Here is an 18289-nt window from a genome sequence, read left to right as displayed (position 1 = left end):
GGAGCAGCGGGCAGCAGGAGAGGTCTGCGCGCCATGTGGGACCCTCGCCTGGCAGCCGGGGATTGAACCGGTGCTGCAGAGGCTGCAGGCAGCTTCGCAACCCAGCGCTCAACTGCTGCACCACCCAGAAGGCCCAGAGATGCTCTCTTCTTAACTGCATCCTGTCAGGTGGTACATGATATCAATTTGTCCCATTATTGGTCATGTTAACTTCAATCATTCGCTAGATGTCTGTCAGGTTTTCCACTACAAGGTTATTCATTTATCTTTTGAAATTAGTATTTTTTTGGGAAGTAATTTGAGGCTCTGTCTCTATTTCTTTCTTCATCAAACTTTTACTATTGTCCATTGATGTTTCTTGACTGAATTATTACAATGATGGTTACCAAATGGTGATTTTTGAACTCTATTATTCTTTCTAGATCAGTTGGCATTTACAATGAGGAAGACTTTTCTCTCTCTTCCTTTGGACTCATATATTGGTTTGGACTCATGGACTTCTGTTTTATTTAGTGGCTTGTAACCTACTTCTATTATTACTTATTTTGATGTTCAAATTATCCCAGATGGGTCAGTGGGAGGTGATTCAAATTGATTCTTGTGTCCTTTGACATTTCTCTGTCATTTTATTTATCATTTAGTTTTTAAATTAAGGCAAGATACTCAAAACACAAACCTGACCATTTAAACCATTTTTAATGAATGTGCTGTTTGTGACATTATGTACATTGGTGATGTGTGTGGCCATCCCCACTCTCTTGTTCCAGAAAATTTTCATTCCCTCAAAGGGAAACTCTGCATCTGTTAAGCATTCATTCTCCATTTCCTTCTCTCTCCAGCTTCTGACAATCAAAAATCTGCTTTCTATCTCAGTGAATTAGGCTATTTTGCATATTTCAATTAATGGAAACTTACAATATGTAGTGTTTTATATCTCCTTTCTTTCACTTAGAATAATGTCTCCAAGATTCATCTCTGTTGTACTGTGTCTCAGTACTTCATTTCTTTTTCTGGTTGAATACAATTCAATTGTATGAATATACAAGATTTTGTTTATTCATTCATTTGTTGATGGACATTTGGGTTTTTGGCAATTGTGACTAGTGCTGTCATGATAATTCAAATATAAATTTTTGTTTGCACACTTATTTTAGGTATGTATCTACCAGTGGAATTATTGGGTAATTTGATAATTTCATATTTAGCATGTTGAGGAACCTCTAGAATGTTTTCCATAGTGGCTGCACCATTTTATATTTCTACAAGTAATATAGGAGGGTTCCAATTTATTCAAATCTTATGTGAGGAAACTTACTTTTTTTTTTTTTAATTTGGCATACCTAATAAGTGTGAAGTAGCATTGGATTGTGGTTTTGATTTGTATTTCCCTCATGACTGGTGACATTAAGATTTTTTTTCTTGTGCTTTTTGGCCATTTTTTACAACTTCTTTGGAGAAATAACTTCAATCCATGTTAATTTGGATTGCTTATCTTTTTGTTGTGAATTATAGGAGTTCCTCATATATTCTGTACTAGAATCTAATCAGACATATGACTTGCAAATATTTTGTTTCATTCTCATTATTCTCTCTTTGATACATAACACATTTAAAAGTTCAGTTTAACTGTTTTTTTTTGTTGTTGGTGGTGTGCTTTTGCTAAAGTTAAGGTCATGAACATTTACCCCTATGCTTTCTTCTAAGAGTTTCATAGTTTAGCTCTTACATTTAGGTCTTTGATCCATTTTGATTTGATTTTTTGTATATGGTGTTCACAGAGGTCCAACTTCATTCTTTTGTATATGGACATTCAGTTTTCCCAGCAACATTTAAAAAAATTAATTAATTTTAAAAATATATTTTTTACATCATTTTTCATTTTTGTACAATGTATGCATTTTCATCTTGGTTATAGTCCCCATAAAATTCCCTCCACCCATTCACCTGTGAACTATCACTGTGTTTTGATCCTACTCATGTCTCACCCCCTGTAGTATGTCTCTGGTTTATAGTTGCCTATTTGTATTGTTTACTTCTACTTTATTATAGTTAGTTTTTTTCCTGATCCTTTATTTGGATCCTCTACATTTCTGCTATAAGGGAGACCATCCTATATTTTTCTTTTTCACACAGTGTGGCTTATTTCACTGAGCATAATTCCTTCTAGTTCCATCCATGTTGCTGCAAATGGCATGAGTTTATCTTTTTTGATTGCTGAATAATATTCCATTGTGTATATGCACCACAACTTCTTAATCCAGTCATCTATTTTTGGGCATTTGGGTTATTTCCAGGTTTACCTATTGTAAATAGTGCTGCAATAAACACAAGGGTACAGGTGTTCTTTTGAATTAATGTTTTTTGTCCTTTGAGTCGATCCCTAGTAGTGGAATTGCCGGGTTGTATGGTAGCTCCATTTTTAGTAGGTTGAGGAACCTCCAGACAGCTTTCCATAGTGGTTGCACCAGTTTGCACTCCCACCGGCAATGTAGGAGAGTTCTTTTTTCACTGCATCCTCGCCAATATTTGTTGTTGCTTGTTTTTTTGATATGTGCCATTCTTACTGGTGTAAGGTGGTATCTCAATGTGGTTTTAATTTGCATTTCCCTGAATATCAGGGATGTTGAACATTTTTTTCATATGCTTGTTGGCCATTTGCATTTCCTCTTTGGAGAAATGTCTTTTAAGTTCTCTGCCCATTTCTTTTTCTTTTTTTTTTTTTGACCTTCAGCAAACTATTTTATTTCTTTTTGAGCATTTTAAATTTTATTTTTATATTCCCCATACAATTGCAACCCCCTTATTTTGACCCTAATCCCTCCTTTCCTGCCCCCACCCCATAGTGTGTCTCTGGTTCATAGTTGTTTGTTGATTTTGATTTTTTCTTTCTTATAGTTATTCTTTTTCCTGGTCCCTTGTTTAGGTTTTCTAGATTCCTGTAATGAGTGAGACCATCTGGTATTTTTCTTTTTCTTTCTGGGTTATTTCGCTGAGCATGATCCCTTCCAGCTCCATCCATGTTGCTGCAAATTGCAATTGTTGCTGCAATTTGCAAATTGCAAATTGTTTATCTTTTTTGAATGCTGAGTAATTTTCCATGGTGTATATGTACCACATCTTCTTGATCCAGTCATCTATTTTGTCTGCCCATTTCTTGACTGGATTGTTTATTTTGTATTTGTTGAGTGGTGTGGGTTCTTTGTATATCTTTGTGATCAGTCCTTTATCAGTCCAGCAACACTCTTTTGAAGAGACTGTTTTCCTTCCTCCTCCATCATTTTTGAGCACTTATTTTTAGATTTTGAAGTTTTATCCAAATACTATTATTTCATATTTGTATTTATTTTTTCTTACATAGAGAGCCTTGTTTGTCATTTATATTTATAAATTTGTTTTCAAAATACCATACCTATACTTCCTAGTAAACATATATTTAGAAAAAAATTTAAGATACCTTTGCAGGTAATTTTGCCTTCTTTGGGTTATTTTTGCCCAGCTTTTTTTAGGTATTATTGACAAACAAAATTGCATATATTTAAGATATACAGCATTATGATTTGATATATGCATATATTATGAAATCATCATCACAATTAAGTTAATTAACAAACCTATCGGGCCTCCCTGGTGGCGCAGCGGTTGAGCGCTGGGTTGCAAAGCTGCCGGCGACCTCTGCGGCGCCGGTTCGATCCCCGGCTGCTCCCCGGCCACCGAAGGAGGGTCCCACATGGCGCGCAGACCTCTCCTGCCGCCCGCTGCTCCCCTCAGCAGTGTACTTCGGTCTTTCTGCCTGCTATGCTCCCCGCTCTGGCTCTGGTGAATTCTCTCACCCTCCCGCGCTTCTGACTGTACCCAGTGCATGTATAAACAAAAAACGAACGAACAAACAAACAAATAAATAAATAAAAAAAAACCATGCCTCTAAAAAAAAAAAACAAAAAAAAACAAAAAAAATCAAGCCTATCAACTCACACAGGTAACTTTTTTTTGTGTTGTAAGAACATTAAGACTTACTCTTAGCAACTTCCAAGCATACAGTACAGTACTATAACTAGTCACCATACTATACCTTTAGTTCCTAGAACTTATTCATCTTATAGTGTAAGTTTATATGTTAACAGATTAACAACTAAACTTTCAATATCTTATTTCATTAACTTCTGTTTACTTTTGCTAATACAGAATCTACTGTCAGTACACTTGCCATTTCATTTTAGATTATTCATCTTTTCTCTCTGATATTTTTCAAGATTGTCTCTTTACACTTGATTTCTATAGTTTTACTCCATTGTGTAAAATTTGGTTTATTTTTTATTTCATCTGCTTAGTATTTGCATTGTACTGATCTGATGATTCATCAGATTTTTCTCTTAATTTTGGAAAATTTTCAAAAACAATTTATTTAAATATTGTTTTCCTAACATTCATTGTAGTTTATTCTTCTAGAACTCCTCCTCATCAAAATGTTGGAATCTTTCAGTCTATTTTCCTTATTGTATGACTGCTCATTTAAATCAGTCTCTTTTTCTTTTATTTTTATTTTTTAATTTATTATTATTATTTTTTTAATAGAGGCATGTTTTTTTTTTTCTTTATTTGTTTGCTTGTTTGTTTGTTTTGTTTATACATGCACTGGGTACAGTCAGAAGCACAGGAGGGTGAGAGAATTCACCAGAGCCAGAGCGGGGAGCAGAGCAGGCAGAAGGACCGAAGTACACTGCTGAGGGGAGCAGCGGGCGGCAGGAGAGGTCTGCGTGCCATGTGGGACCCTCCTCTGGTGGCCGGGGAGCAGCCAGGGATTGAACCGGCGCCGCAGAGGCCGCGGGCAGCTTCGCAACCCAGCGCTCTACCGCTGCGCCACCGGGGAGGCCCAAATCAGTCTCTTTTTCTTGTTCTCTGCTTATCTATGTCAAGAAGGGAAAGCAATCTTGTCCTGTTTATTGTATTTTTAAATTTAATCACTACATGTTTCATTTTCTGATTTCTAATTGTTTTCTTTATATATTTATGCTCTTTTTTCAGTTTTTATTGATAAATTTTATATTCTTTTAAATTGGCGGTTATGCTGCATTGTCAGTCTCTTTTTATTTTGTTGAAAATGCTCACTGTTTCTATTTTAAAGTCTTTGTTAGGCTGTTCTATAAAATTATTTTTCTAGAGTAAATACATGAATGTTAATATTGTTGATTTTCTTGTTGGCAAATAATTACTGATTTTTAAAAAATTGATTTACCAGCAAGAAAGCAAAAAAACTTCTGTGTTTTTTTTTTTTTTTTTTTGTTTCTCTTTCTATCTTCCCCTCTGGCATTTTTACTGTCTGCAACCTTGAAACCAATCCTTAGATCCCTAGTCTGTAATTAGACTTAAAGTTGCTAATTGGGGTTCTAGTTCCATAGAAATGGTGGAGTACCCAAGAACCAGTCAAATGAGTGATGAGCGTTTGACTCAATTTTTATTGGCAAGACTATGGATTTTATAGCTAGGGTTCACACATTCTTTACAGGGAGGGATACTGTTCCCACTAAGCTGAAAACGGATTGTTGGAGGATGAAAAATCTTAGATACTAACATTGGTCTATGACCCTTTAAAACAATCCTATCCTTAAAAATCCTATTCTGTAATATTTAATTTCTGTCTTTAGTGAACATTTAAATTCAGATTTTCTCCTTGGGGGATAATAAAATGAAAAAAAAAAAGTTGAGAAATGTTGCTAGAGCTCTTGGCAGAAGTCAGTTGCGTTTTGTTCAGTCTACATTCTTAAGTAGTGAGCCTTGTTCCTCATTATTTGTGGAGACTTGTGGCCAGCACAACCATAACTTTAGCCTGACCCTCAGTTTTGCATTTCTGGTTCATGAAGATATTTATTTATTTTTTTTGAATCTGCAACTTTTCTTTTTCTATTTTATCACTTATTATATATTTGGAGCATAAAGAAGATAATTAAAACATGAATTTATTGTACTGTGTGTTGCCTGGAACTCAATATATATTGTTTTATTTATCAACCACTACTCTGAATATCTTTAGAGTCATTTCTTAACTTACATGCTTATATAAGACTTATAATATGTATATACTTATAATTAATAGAGAATTATTCACCTTATAGATGTCAGTTACATTCATTTGCCTATTTGTGCTTTACCTTCTAGTTTAGCATTTTTGAGGTTTTTGAATAATGTAGATTTTTTTTTAAAACAAAAGTTTATTCTTAAATGGACAGTACACTCTAAGACACTTCATTCTAGTGATTGGTGGCAACAGATGTTATGGCCAAGAATCCATTTTTCATGTATACTTTAAATTAATTTCTGTGAGTACAGCCTGTGTTTTCAAGTTCTAAATCCTTCTTTTGATTTCTCTTGAGAGTGAACCTTGAATCTCCTGCTGCCTGAAGTAGTTTCCTGGCTAATGGAGTTCTGAGTATTGGGATGGAGGAGACAGGTCAACTGTTCTTATATAAACTTTCAATTTACCCTTCTTGTTCTTTTTCTGTTCTCCTTTCTTTACCTTCACACTCTCACCAAAGCTTGTTTCTTGTCTTCTGGATATAGTCCATTCTAGCAGGCATGAGATGATGTCTCATTGTGGTTTTGATTTGTATTTCCCTGATAAGTGACGGTGAACATCTCTTCATGTGCTTGTTGGCCATCTGGATATCTTCTTTGAAGAAGTGTCCATATGAGTCTTTTGCCCATTTTTGAGTTGTGGTTTTATTGGTTTGCTATTGTTGAGTTATATGGGTTTTTAATATATTTTGGCTTAATTTCATTTTGGATGTATGAGTTGGGAAAATCTCCTAATTAGTGGGTTACTTTTTCATGGCTGCTTCTTTTGCTGTATAGAAGCTTTTTAGCTTGCTATTGGCTTATTCCTGTTCACTGAGGTACTTGGGACCTGAGAATCTTTGATTTTCTTTGGTGTGGACTTGTTTTCCTTCTTATATTTCTGTCTCTATGCTTTCTATATATACTATGGTTCGACACTATAACTTTTGAGAGTGCCTTGATGCAGGTTATTGGGAACTCTGTGGTTCTCTCAAATTTTCATAAGGTCTGTAGTGACTTAAAAGCAAACATTGTATTTTTTATTAGAGAAAATTATTTTACAGATTTTTGGGTTGATTTTCATATCCATAATAAATTAAAACAACATTAGAAAATAAAAACTAGCAAAAATGAAAGAAAAGTCATCCACAATTTTGTCATCTATTTTGGTATATAGGCCTATAGGTTCAAAAATTCATCTATATCTTTATACATTAAATACTACTATAAAAATTATTATGCTGTAGTTACTGGTATGGAAGATATATGTATTTTATCATGTTTTAATACAAGGCGAATATATTCCTGGATCAATAACCATGAATCCATAGCCTATTCTCTTGTATCATTTTCCTATGTTATACCATTTAGATTCTTTCCAACATTTTCCTATTTTAAACAATGCCAAACTTATACATACATTTTTGTTCATTTATCAGAAAGATTCCTAACAACTAAGTTCTAGAGACTTTGATTATCTTTAATCAGAAAGCTGAGGGAAGGGCTATTGTGACCATATCTTGGGAAATGCTAGGCATTTAGTTAAGCAAAGTGTCAAGGTTAGCACTAGGGGTTTGGGTAAGATGGGTGAAAAAATAAATGGCTCTGAAGAGTTTGAAGAGACAACTGAGAAACAACTTTGTGTCCCTGAGAGGAGTTTTTGTAAAGACTAAAAACCTAGAATATGCTTCATAGCAACAAGTCTTGTCCATTATCCATTTAAGTCCTGAAACAAAATAAAATTTTATTTTTATGATTGAATGAGTTCAGAATACATTATGCCCATTCTTATGTCTGGAATCATCTTATTTTCTTTTATTACATTAACTCCAAATGAACTTTTCCAATTTTCTGTTATGTACTTTGGTGATCTTTTTTTAACCCTCTCATTGATGTTATGGAAACAGTTGAAGTGAAGAGGTATTAATGTGAATATTTTTTTTTTTAAAAGATTTATTTATTTATTTATACAAGCACTGGGTACAGTCAGAAGCGTGGGAGGGTGAGAGAATTCACCAGAACCAGAGCGGGGAGCAGAGCAGGCAGAAGGACCGAAGTACACCGCTGAGGGGAGCAGCGGGCGGCAGGAGAGGTCTGCGCGCCATGTGGGACCCTTGCCAGTGGCCGGGGATCAAACCGGCGCTGCAGAGGCTGCGGGCAGCTTTGCAACCCAGCGCTCAACTGCTGCGCCACTAGGGAGGCCCTAATGTGAATATTTTGAGCAAACAGCTAGGAAAGTAAATTTAAAAATGTTTGCGTCTATTCCTTTTCCTCTTCCTCCCTCTACCCTTTCTTTTTCCTCCTTCTCCTCCTCCTGCCTCTTCTAAAATTTCTAACCTTCAGTAATGTCCCTTCAAATGATAGATCCCTTTTTCCTGAAGGGGTCATTGGAGACTTATTATTTTATTTAATTTTTAAAATTATTTTTTAAAGATTTATTTATGCATACAAGAACTGGAGTACAGGCCAGAGGTGCCGGGGATGTGTGTGTGAGAGGATTCACCAGAGACAGAGTGGAGAACAAAACAGGTGGATTGACTGAAATACACTGCTGAGGGGAGCAGCAGGGGAGACAGGAGAGGTCTGCTGCATCATGTATGGGTTAGCTCTCCGGTGGGGGATCCAACTCGTACTGCAGTGACAGTGGATTACTTGATAGTGCTGCGACTTAACCCCTTGTGCCACCAGGGAGGCCTGGAGCTTATTATTTTAGACATAGTTCCCAGTTATGACTTGATATACAGTGACATCCACAACTTACTGAAATGTCTGTTTTTGCGTCATCTTCCCAGAACATAGCAAGAACCAGGAAGTGGTTCTTGTGTTCTGAAGACTCAGAACAGCCAATCTAGCGACATCAAGCTGATGGACTAAGGTGTTAGCATTTTGCTCATAGGAAAGGCCCTCAAGCCCTACTCTTATATGTGCTATACCCAATAAATCTTGCCTAGCAGATTCTGAACACCCAACAGATTATTATCAGTGGGTTAGGAAGGGAACTAGGAAGATTGGAAGGAAGCAGTGCGCTCCAAAGGAAAAAAACAGAAAAACTAAAACATCAGAAGAGAGGAGTCAGGGTTAATAAACCTATAGGCAGAGTCTCACCCACTGCAGCAGTCCTCTCCAAGGCAATCAACGAAGTACATGGGGATGAGTCATCAGGAAGACATTAAAAAAAAATTCTTAGACTCTGAAAAATAAGGTGGTTACCAGAGGAGAGGGGAGAGGGGTTGAGTAGAGGGGTAAAAGTGAAGAGTATTGGCACTAGAGCTTCTGTGGTGGATGATTTAAGATTGTATAGGAGTCAAAGGATGAAGCTATACTCTCAAAATTATATAGTTTTGTAAATGAATGGTAAACCAACATTTGATTAAGAAAAAATATGTCAAGTTCAGTTTAAGAAAGCAGAGAGCATAGATTATGATGGAAAAGGATTTCCATTCAAAACCATGAATGTCTTAAAAGTTTTGATGCCTGAAAGGGTAGGACTTGTGGTCATTAAGGAAGTTGAGCTTTTCCCAAAGAATTCTGGGTGACAAGAGAGTTACCAGGTAACTGAGATTTGTTCTTTACCTCCTGGTTTATAGAGCTTTAAACTGGTAAATGTTTGGAGAGATAAGGGGATATTGATCACTTGCCAGTGAAGTCATATACATGACTAGGGGGTGTGGAAAGGCAAGGTAATGGGGAGTAGGGAAAACAGTTGTAAAAATTAATTGAGTTTAATAGTAAGTATGGAGGTGCTGGATGCTGGGCATGCAATGGATGCTGAATGTATATGTGCAAAACTGAGGTAATTCTCTTAAGAAATTCTCACCAGTGCTTTGAATGTCACATTGAGAGCTGAATGAGACAGAGAATGGTTGAGGGAAGTGAGGGGAAGGGTCATCCTGGGGAGTTTGGTCAGGACCAGTATCCAAGTTAAGGGTTCTTGAAACTGCACCTGCTCACAGTAACCTGTGCTGCTTGTTTAAGTGCTGTTTTGTGTAGTATTTTGATCTCGGAGGTGAGAAGCCTGGCTGCCCTTGTAGCCATCCATTTGTGGCTGGCCCTGCTCTGTCGAGGGTCTGCAGTGGCTCCTCAGAAGGTTGGTAAGGCGTTCCTTGCCATGCTTGACCCTTCTGGCAACAGAGGCTGTGTGTCAATAGCAAAGCCAGAAAAGCCCTGAGGCCATTGTTTTGATGTCTAGTCTCCCTCTCACTGGGGAAAAAAAAATGCTGAACTATTTAGGTTATTGATGTAGATGGGTTTCTTTTTTTCTTGAATTGTCCATGGAGAACCATTTCCTAATAATTTCCTGACTATCAGATAATCACAGGCTTAGTTTTTAAAAGAAAAGAGATTTGTAGAGTTTTAAAAGACACAAGAGCCACTAAAATTCCCACTATTAGTTGACATGGCATCATTCCTTTCAAAGTCTTTGATATGAAAACTGCATAAAGATCACATAATCGTTTAAGATATAACACTGTTTTATTCATTTACAAAGTACATCTTATTGGAAAAGTTTTAACTGTTTACAGGAGTCTTATTGGGAAACCAATATTGCTCCTACTATATACATGGAAGAAAATGAAGCTCACAGGATTGAAATGAGTGGCCCCACGGATTACCAGAAAAGGAGTTAATGTTCTGTAAGGGAAGAAGTAAGTTCTCTGGAGTTTCACCTCCCTTATCAGAGATGACAAAGTTGACATGATGTATTTTTCTCTAAGTTTTTCTTCTTTGCTGTAAGTGTGAACTATATCATAGTATTTGATAAACACTTTCATATGTTATTCAGTAGTCTCTGAAAACATTTTTAATAGCTGTATAACTTTCTTTTATGCAGATGTCTCATGATTTACCTAACCATTCTGTTTGTGAGATATTTGGGTTGCTTCCTTTTGTTCTTGCAAAAGGTGCTGTGAGAAATGTGTTTGTAAACACTTCTTTATGAGCAGAGAGGCCTGATGCATGCAGAGGTGGTCTGAGAAACCTAGAGAGGTAGAAAGTTGTCATCATTAACAAGCATCTAGAAATCGCCTGAAATGTGCAAAAGTTTCTTTTAAATATGGGGATATGAAAATGGAAAAGATGTACTCTCTATAAAGAGTGAACAATTTGCTTAATTCTTATAAAATAAGGCAATAATAAATGTCCAAGGCATGAAATGAACAGCAACACATAACAACATGTTGTACAGAAAGTGATTCTACAACTTTGACTGAAACATGTTGATTGCTTTTTTTTGGTTTGCAAGAGTTTAGACTGCTGAAGATATAGAATTTCAGTTGAATCCCAAAGGACATATATGTATAGTGTGGATTTATAATAAAATAGATCTGGCTTCAACAACTAGCTCTGCTAATTACTGGCAATAAGAACTTGAACCAGTTCCTGGTCTTCTTGTGATCCCAGCTTTCTCAACTGCAAAATGGGAATAATGATAATAATATCACTATCACAGAGAGTTAAATGAAATAATGACTGAAGGCTTTCCTAATGGTATTATCATAAATGGAAAAATTTCAGAAGAGTTCCTGGAATTGTGGTACAATTTTACAGTGACTGTTCAAATAAGACAATGTACTCCATAGATAGAAAGTGTCTTGCCCTTCAGGACTTGAAATAACAGAGCAATAAGGAGCTTGGGGGCAGCAGTAAAATGTTTAAGAATTGTTGTGTTCTACATGCAATTTGCAGCAACATGGATGGCGCTGGAAGGGATCATGCTCAGCGAAATAAGCCAAAAAGAAAAAGAAAAATACCGGATGGTCTCACTCATAGCAGGAATCTAGAAAACTTAAATAAGGGACCAGGAAAATGAATAACTATAAGAAAGTGAAAATCAAAATCAACAAAAAACTATGAACCAGAGACACTTTTAGGCGGGCGGGGGCGGGAGGGGAGGGATTGGGGTCAGAATGGGGGGCTGCAATTGTATGGGGAATATAACAATAAAATTTATAAAAAAAAAAAAAAAAAAAAAAAAAAAAAAAGAATTGTTGTGTTCTGAAGTGGGAGTGAACCCAAAAAGGAATTAAAAGAGTACATGTCAAATGCTTTATCTTATTTTCCTTTTGAAATGGCTTTGCATCTAGAACATTTGCAGGTCAGTGCTCCAGGGACGCTAAATGGCTTGTTGGCAGGACAGAATGTTGGTGTCAGAGTGCTTCTGTGTTTTCCAGGGATGTGCTTACGCTTGTCCAAGGAAGATGAATGCTCTCCTAGAGAGATGGACAGTCATACCTCTTTCTTGTCAGAAATCAAATTGCATGAAATTCTTCATTCACTGTGCAAGTAGAGAAGCTGGAAGCATAAGTAGAATGGAAAAACAATCTTTCCTTCTTAAGGTTCTGAAGAAGAGAAAATCTTTGTTGTCAGGTAGCCTAAATGAAAGATTGAATTGGACAGCAAGGAACATGTTTGGGAGGTATAAGTGAGTTGACTGGGATAGAAATAGGCCTGTACTTTACTTAGGAAAGTTTTATGCATAGAGAGGCAGTCTTGAGAGAGGGAAAGGGCTGCGAGAGTTCAGGAATCCTTCAGGCTGTACAGAGGACAGGTTAGCTAGAGCTGGGGAAGGCCATCATTGTGTGTGAGTGTGAATGTGAGCACACAAGTGTGTGCATGTGTGAGAATGTCAGTGTATGAGAATGTATGACAGTATGTGAGTAGGTGTGAGAATGAGTGTGTTTTTGGGTGCAAGTGTGAGAATAGATGAGTGTATGTGTGTGAGTAACAGTGTGTTTGTCCAGTTTAAGAAAATCTCATGTTTGAGACCAGTAGAAAAGGACTTCCCCAAACTTTTTTTTAAAGATTGATTTATTTATGCATTCAAGAGCTGGGGTACAGGCCAGAGGTTTGGGGGCGGGGTGAGAGGATTCACCAGACAGAGCGGGGAACAGAACAGGCAGATTAACTGAAATACGCTACTGAGGGGAGCAGTGGGCGAGACAGGAGAGGTGTGCTGCGCCATGTGGGTTGCTCCCTGGCCAGCCGGGGATTGAACTCGCGCCGCAGACGCCCCAGACAACTTCATAGGTTGTGCCTTAACCTCTTGCACCACCAGGGAGGCCCACTCCCCCAAACTTTTATTTTAGTTTATTTTTTTAAAGGTTTATTCTTTTTTTTTTTTTAAGATTTATTTACTTATTTATACAAGCACTGGGTACAGTCAGAAGCGCGGGAGGGTGAGAGGATTCACCAGAGACAGAGCGGGGAACAGAACAGGCAGACTGACGAAGTACACTGCTGAGGGGAGCAGAGGGTGGCAGGAGAGGTCTGCGCGCCATGTGGGACCCTTGCTGGTGGCCGGGGATCGAACCGGTGCTGCAGAGGCTGCAGGCAGCTTTGCAGCCCAGCGCTCAACCGCTGCGCCACCAGGGGAGGCCCCTTTTATTTCATTTTTTAAAGAGATTTATTTATTTATTTATACAAGCACTGGGTACAGTCAGAAGCGCGGGAGGGTGAGGGAACTCACCAGAGCCAGGGCGGGGAGCAGAACAGGCAGACTGATGAAGTACTGCTGAGGAGCAGTGGGTGTGGCAGGAGAGGTTTGTGCACCATGTGGGACCCTTGCTAGCGGCCGGGGATCGAACCCACGCTGCAGAGGCTGCAGGCAGCTTCACAGCCCAGTACTCAACCACTGCACCACTGCCACTCCCCCAAACTTTTAACTAAGACTTTTGGATTTTTAATTTATACACTCTCTGATATCAGCTTTACTATGTTGAAATTTCCCCTGGGGTAGCCACAGAGCAGGGTATGTGCAGGAACTCTGGAACTGCTTGCCTGGAGGCTTTTTCTGTGTAAACCTGGGCAAGTAGTCTAACCTGTCTGTCCCTCAGATTCCTTGTCTCTAGAATATGAATGGCAAGAATAGTTCCAACCTCACAGGCTGGTTGGGAGTGTTGAGTAAATGAGTTCATAGAGGTAAGGCATTTAGCACCATGCATGGCACCTAAGAAATACTAAATAAAAGTCAACCGTTATTATAGGACTGAGTAAAAGAAATTCTGAAGACTATTTTGGAGTCATTTGTAAAATGACCTATTTAATGTTTTGATAAGTTAAAACATTCATACTAAAGGTCAAAATATATAACAGAGTGAACATTTCTCCTCACCCCTGCCCACCATTACATAATGCACACACCCCTATCAACATGTAACCATGATTATTAATTTCTCGTGCAAGCTTCTAGGAATGTTTCACTTTATGAGTGTAGATGCAAATACAAATATATACTTTCCTTTTTATACAAATGACAACATATTATATATTTTGTTTCTGTACTTTGCTTTTTCTTGTTAAAGACATGGCGATCTCTCCATATAGGTAGAGAATGAGCTTCCTCACTTAAAAAAAAACAAAACAACCCATCTACTATCTATCATTTGAGTGTACAATAAAAATGTATTTTCTCATCTGCCCTTGATAGCCATTTTAGTTGTTTGTAGTCTATTCCAAACTGAGTGGTGTGAGTATCCAAACACTGCATAGAGCCATGCATGCATAAGACACTTCTAGACGATTATTCATGTACTGTGGGGGAGGAGGAGAAGGCTCTTGTATCCTCTCTATATCCCCTCTGTTTGCTATAGGAAGCTGTAATCATGCTAGCAGAAAAAGTTTTATGGATTTAGGTTTTATACCATCAACTTTCATTAATTCATACCACATCTTTTTCTACCGTGGATGAAAACTTAGCTAATTGGAAATAACCTGTAAAGGAGAAAGCAGCCCTCTAAGCTGACCATTTGGAATCAGGACCTTTCCTAGCAGAGTGTGGATTTGCCAGCAGAGGGCTCTCTCCTTTTGGGAAAACTTCAAAAAAAAAAAAAAAAAAAAGTCTGTGGGAAATGTTTTAGATTGAATCTTAGACACTGAGTGTGGTGTTTATTCTCTCTATAGCCGATTGGCGTGTCATTCCCCTGAAGTATTTAGGGATTTATTGAGTACTGCAGTTGTTGATTTTGGGGGTGTGTTTTTGGTTGCAGAGTTGTGGTAAGAAGTGAGCCCAGCATTTCTCAGAGGCCTTAGGGGAGAGTCTGTGGATCAGACCCAGTTTTTCCCTTCTTTAGGATGTGAGGCATCCCTGCTTTATTCTGTATGTCAAGATTAGAAATTACACACTGCTATACCAGGATCCCTGGGAGATGCCTGTGAGACCTGTTACCAGGGCACTTAACCCTGTTTATAAAGCCCTGTTTATATAACCTCTGTGACTGCTCTTTCAGGTTAATGTGCCTACCTACTCTGGTGAAAATCCACCTTAGCACTTTAGAGGGGAAGAGGAAAAGAGCTGACATTCATTTAATATCTCTTCAGAAGGTCTGGTGCCTTTGGGTTACTGTGCCCCAGTTCTTTTTATTCTTTTTTTTTTTTTTTAAAGATTTATTTATTTATTTATTATTATTTTTGAAGATTTATTTATTTATACAAGCACTGGGCACAGTCAGAAGCGTGGGAGGGTAAGAGAATTCACCAGAGACAGACTGGGGATCAGAACAGGCAGACTGACCAAGCACACTGCTGAGGGGAGCAGCGGGCGGCAGGAGTTCTGCGCGCCATGTGGGACCCTCGCCCTGTGGCCGGGAATTGAACTGGCGCAGCAGAGGCTGTGGGCAGCTTCACAACCCAGCGCTCAACCGCTGTGCCACTGGGGAGTCCCTTTTTTTTTTTTTTAAGATTTATTTATTTATGCATACAAGAGCTAGGGTACAGGCCAGAGGTGTGGCGGGTGAGAGGATTCACCAGAGACAGAGTGGGGAACAGAACAGGCAGATTGACTGAAGTACACTGCTGAGGGGAGCAGCGGGTGAGTCAGGAGAGGTCTGCTGCACCATGTGGGTTGCTCCCTGGCCGGGGATTGAACTCTCGTGCTGCGGTGGCTGTGAATAGCTTCATAGGTTGTGTCTTAAGCCCTTGCACCACCAGGGAGGCCCTAGTTCTCTTTATGCTTGTCTTGTGAAACTGTTTCCCATTTCTCTTCATTCTTTCCTGGTGGCTATTATTCCTGCCCTACCCTCTGCCCCTTCTCCAAAGGGACGGGAAACCCAGCCCCAAAGAGGTAAAGTTTACTGTCCAAAGTCACACAGGTAGTAACTACTGCTTAGGAGTCACAAGTTTCCCATCTGGAATGTACCACTGGCCAATGTGACTTCAGACTCCAAACTTTGTTTTTCACCAAAATGAGTTCCTCCCTGCAGGGTGTAAACAGCTGACCCCTGATCTGAGAAGGTCCAGGTCACTGACAGGCCTAGTGGGGCAGTTTCCCCTCTACTTCTGACCTGGCCCAATCTGAGAACCTACTCAAATCACTATTATTTTTCAGATAAAGAGAGCGTGATATCCATGATTGTCTGTTTCCTTTTGTTCAGGGCACAATTAAGCTAATATCGCATATGCCCAAAAATATTAATAGAAGACAAGACATGGGGTTTGAAAAACTGAGGGCAGAACTTCCTTCTTGGATGGCCCCAGATCATTAAGCACAGGTAGCAAAGAGCAGCTGCAGGCTAGGCTGCTCTGCCCTCCCCTCAGAAGAAGTGGGAAGACCTGAGACTGGTGGGCTTTTCCCAGACCAAACTGACCTCTGTCTCATTTTGGTTTAAGAAACAGGTATTGCAGAATAAAGAAAATGGGACACAAGCTGTTCAGGTATCTGTCAAGTGAAGCTTATAGGTGCTTTTCATAGTGTCCCACATAATTTTGTGCAAGTAGAGAGCAGACTCATGGGAGTTAGACAGAGACAATGTAGATTAGCTCCCCCTCTCCCCATGTTAAATTCAGAAACACCCATTACCCTGCTTACCTTACAGGATTTTGAGAAATGCTTTTTTTTTTTTTGCATTGTTTATCTTATTTCCATCCACCATGTCACACATCTGTCAAGCGCATGCCAACAATGTTCATTTGTTCAAATCTCTGTAGAGTTAGAATAAAATGATGACATCTCCAACTGAAAAGGAATCTCAAGGAAAAGATGTTAAAAAGGTGCTACTCCTGACCCATTCCTCAGACTTTGAAATCTACCCTGATGTCTTAGTGTTGTGCTTCTCAAAATTGAGCATACATTGGTATCACCTGGAGGGCTTGTTAAAATGCACATGGCTGGATCCAACCCCAAGAACTTCTGATTCTTTCAGTATGGAGGGGCCCGCAGAATTTTGTGGTTTTTAACAAGTTTCCTGGGGGCTGTTTTTGCTGGTTGGGGACCATGCTTTGAGAACTCCTCATTTAGCACTGTAAGATTGAAAAGCTCAAGTTAGTACATAGTGGCGCCTCTGCCATAGCTCCTTCTATGTCTGGTAGGAGTAAGCAGTCAGTAAGGGCTCAGTGAAAAGTGCATTGCGATTCTTCCTCTCGAACTTTCAACTCTGTGATCTTGGCTAGCTTATTTAACTCCCAGCATATCAGCTTTTCTCCTTTGAAAAATAGGATAGTAGCTTTTGATTCACTGGGTTGTAATGAGGAGTGGGACAATGTTTATAACTGGTTTAGAACATTGAGTGTATCAGACATACAGTATATGTACATAAATGGTAGGTCTTCTCTCTAAGAGTGCTTGCATGTCTCTGAAGTTGTTTATTAGGTTTGCCAAAAATAGACCAAAATAAAAAGAATTAAATTTAAGTCCTGATTATTTTTAATAATTAGGTAGGTACTATATATATATTTTTGAAGATTTACTAAATGCCCACTAAGGAAGTACAACCCAGGTGCTACCAATCACTGTTATTACCTGAGGTTAAAAGAAAGCCCGAAGCCTCTGAGCATAATCAATACTGAGGAGGAAGGGAAAAAAGAAAGATTACGTGCAGGCATGGGTTGGTAACTCTTTAAAAAATGAAACTCAAAACTTTCCTAGCTGTAGGAATAGGCAAGGCTGTTTGCAGTTTTAAAATATGGTCATGAAATTCCTACCCCTCGCAAAATTGCCTTGCTCCTATCCTGCCAGGGTAATGAAAATTCCCACTCCTTAGGTTAAAGGCTTGTGTCTCCAGAACGCAAATTGTATCTTCTAGAAGTACTAGCACATTAATCCAATCATATTTACTAGCTCTTTCAGATTAGACTATATTAGATTAGTTAGGTGTTACTTAGAAAACACAGTGCTTTGCCCTGAGGGAATAGGACATAGGAGAAGCTGACTTGGAGGAAAGCTCTGAAGTCTGGGACACAGTGGGGACTTTGGGCAGCCAGGGGCACTGGGGGGCAGGAGAGATCCGCTAGTGACCAGCACAGCTGTTGC

The 18289-nt window shown here is 38.7% G+C and overlaps 1 long non-coding RNA gene across 2 annotated transcripts in view; it reads left to right on the top strand.

Annotated features, from left to right (window-relative positions):
- LOC119261027 (uncharacterized) overlaps nt 1-18289 on the top strand; it is a 124363-nt gene that overhangs the window by 62716 nt on the left and 43358 nt on the right. The window lies entirely within an intron of this gene.

Source organism: Talpa occidentalis, unplaced genomic scaffold, assembly GCF_014898055.3.
Source record: "Talpa occidentalis isolate TD23 unplaced genomic scaffold, MPIMG_talOcc4v2.1 talOcc4.6, whole genome shotgun sequence".
Lineage (NCBI taxonomy): Eukaryota > Metazoa > Chordata > Mammalia > Eulipotyphla > Talpidae > Talpa > Talpa occidentalis.
Note: the sequence above shows the minus strand (reverse complement) of the source record. Positions and strands in the feature narration are given on the sequence as shown.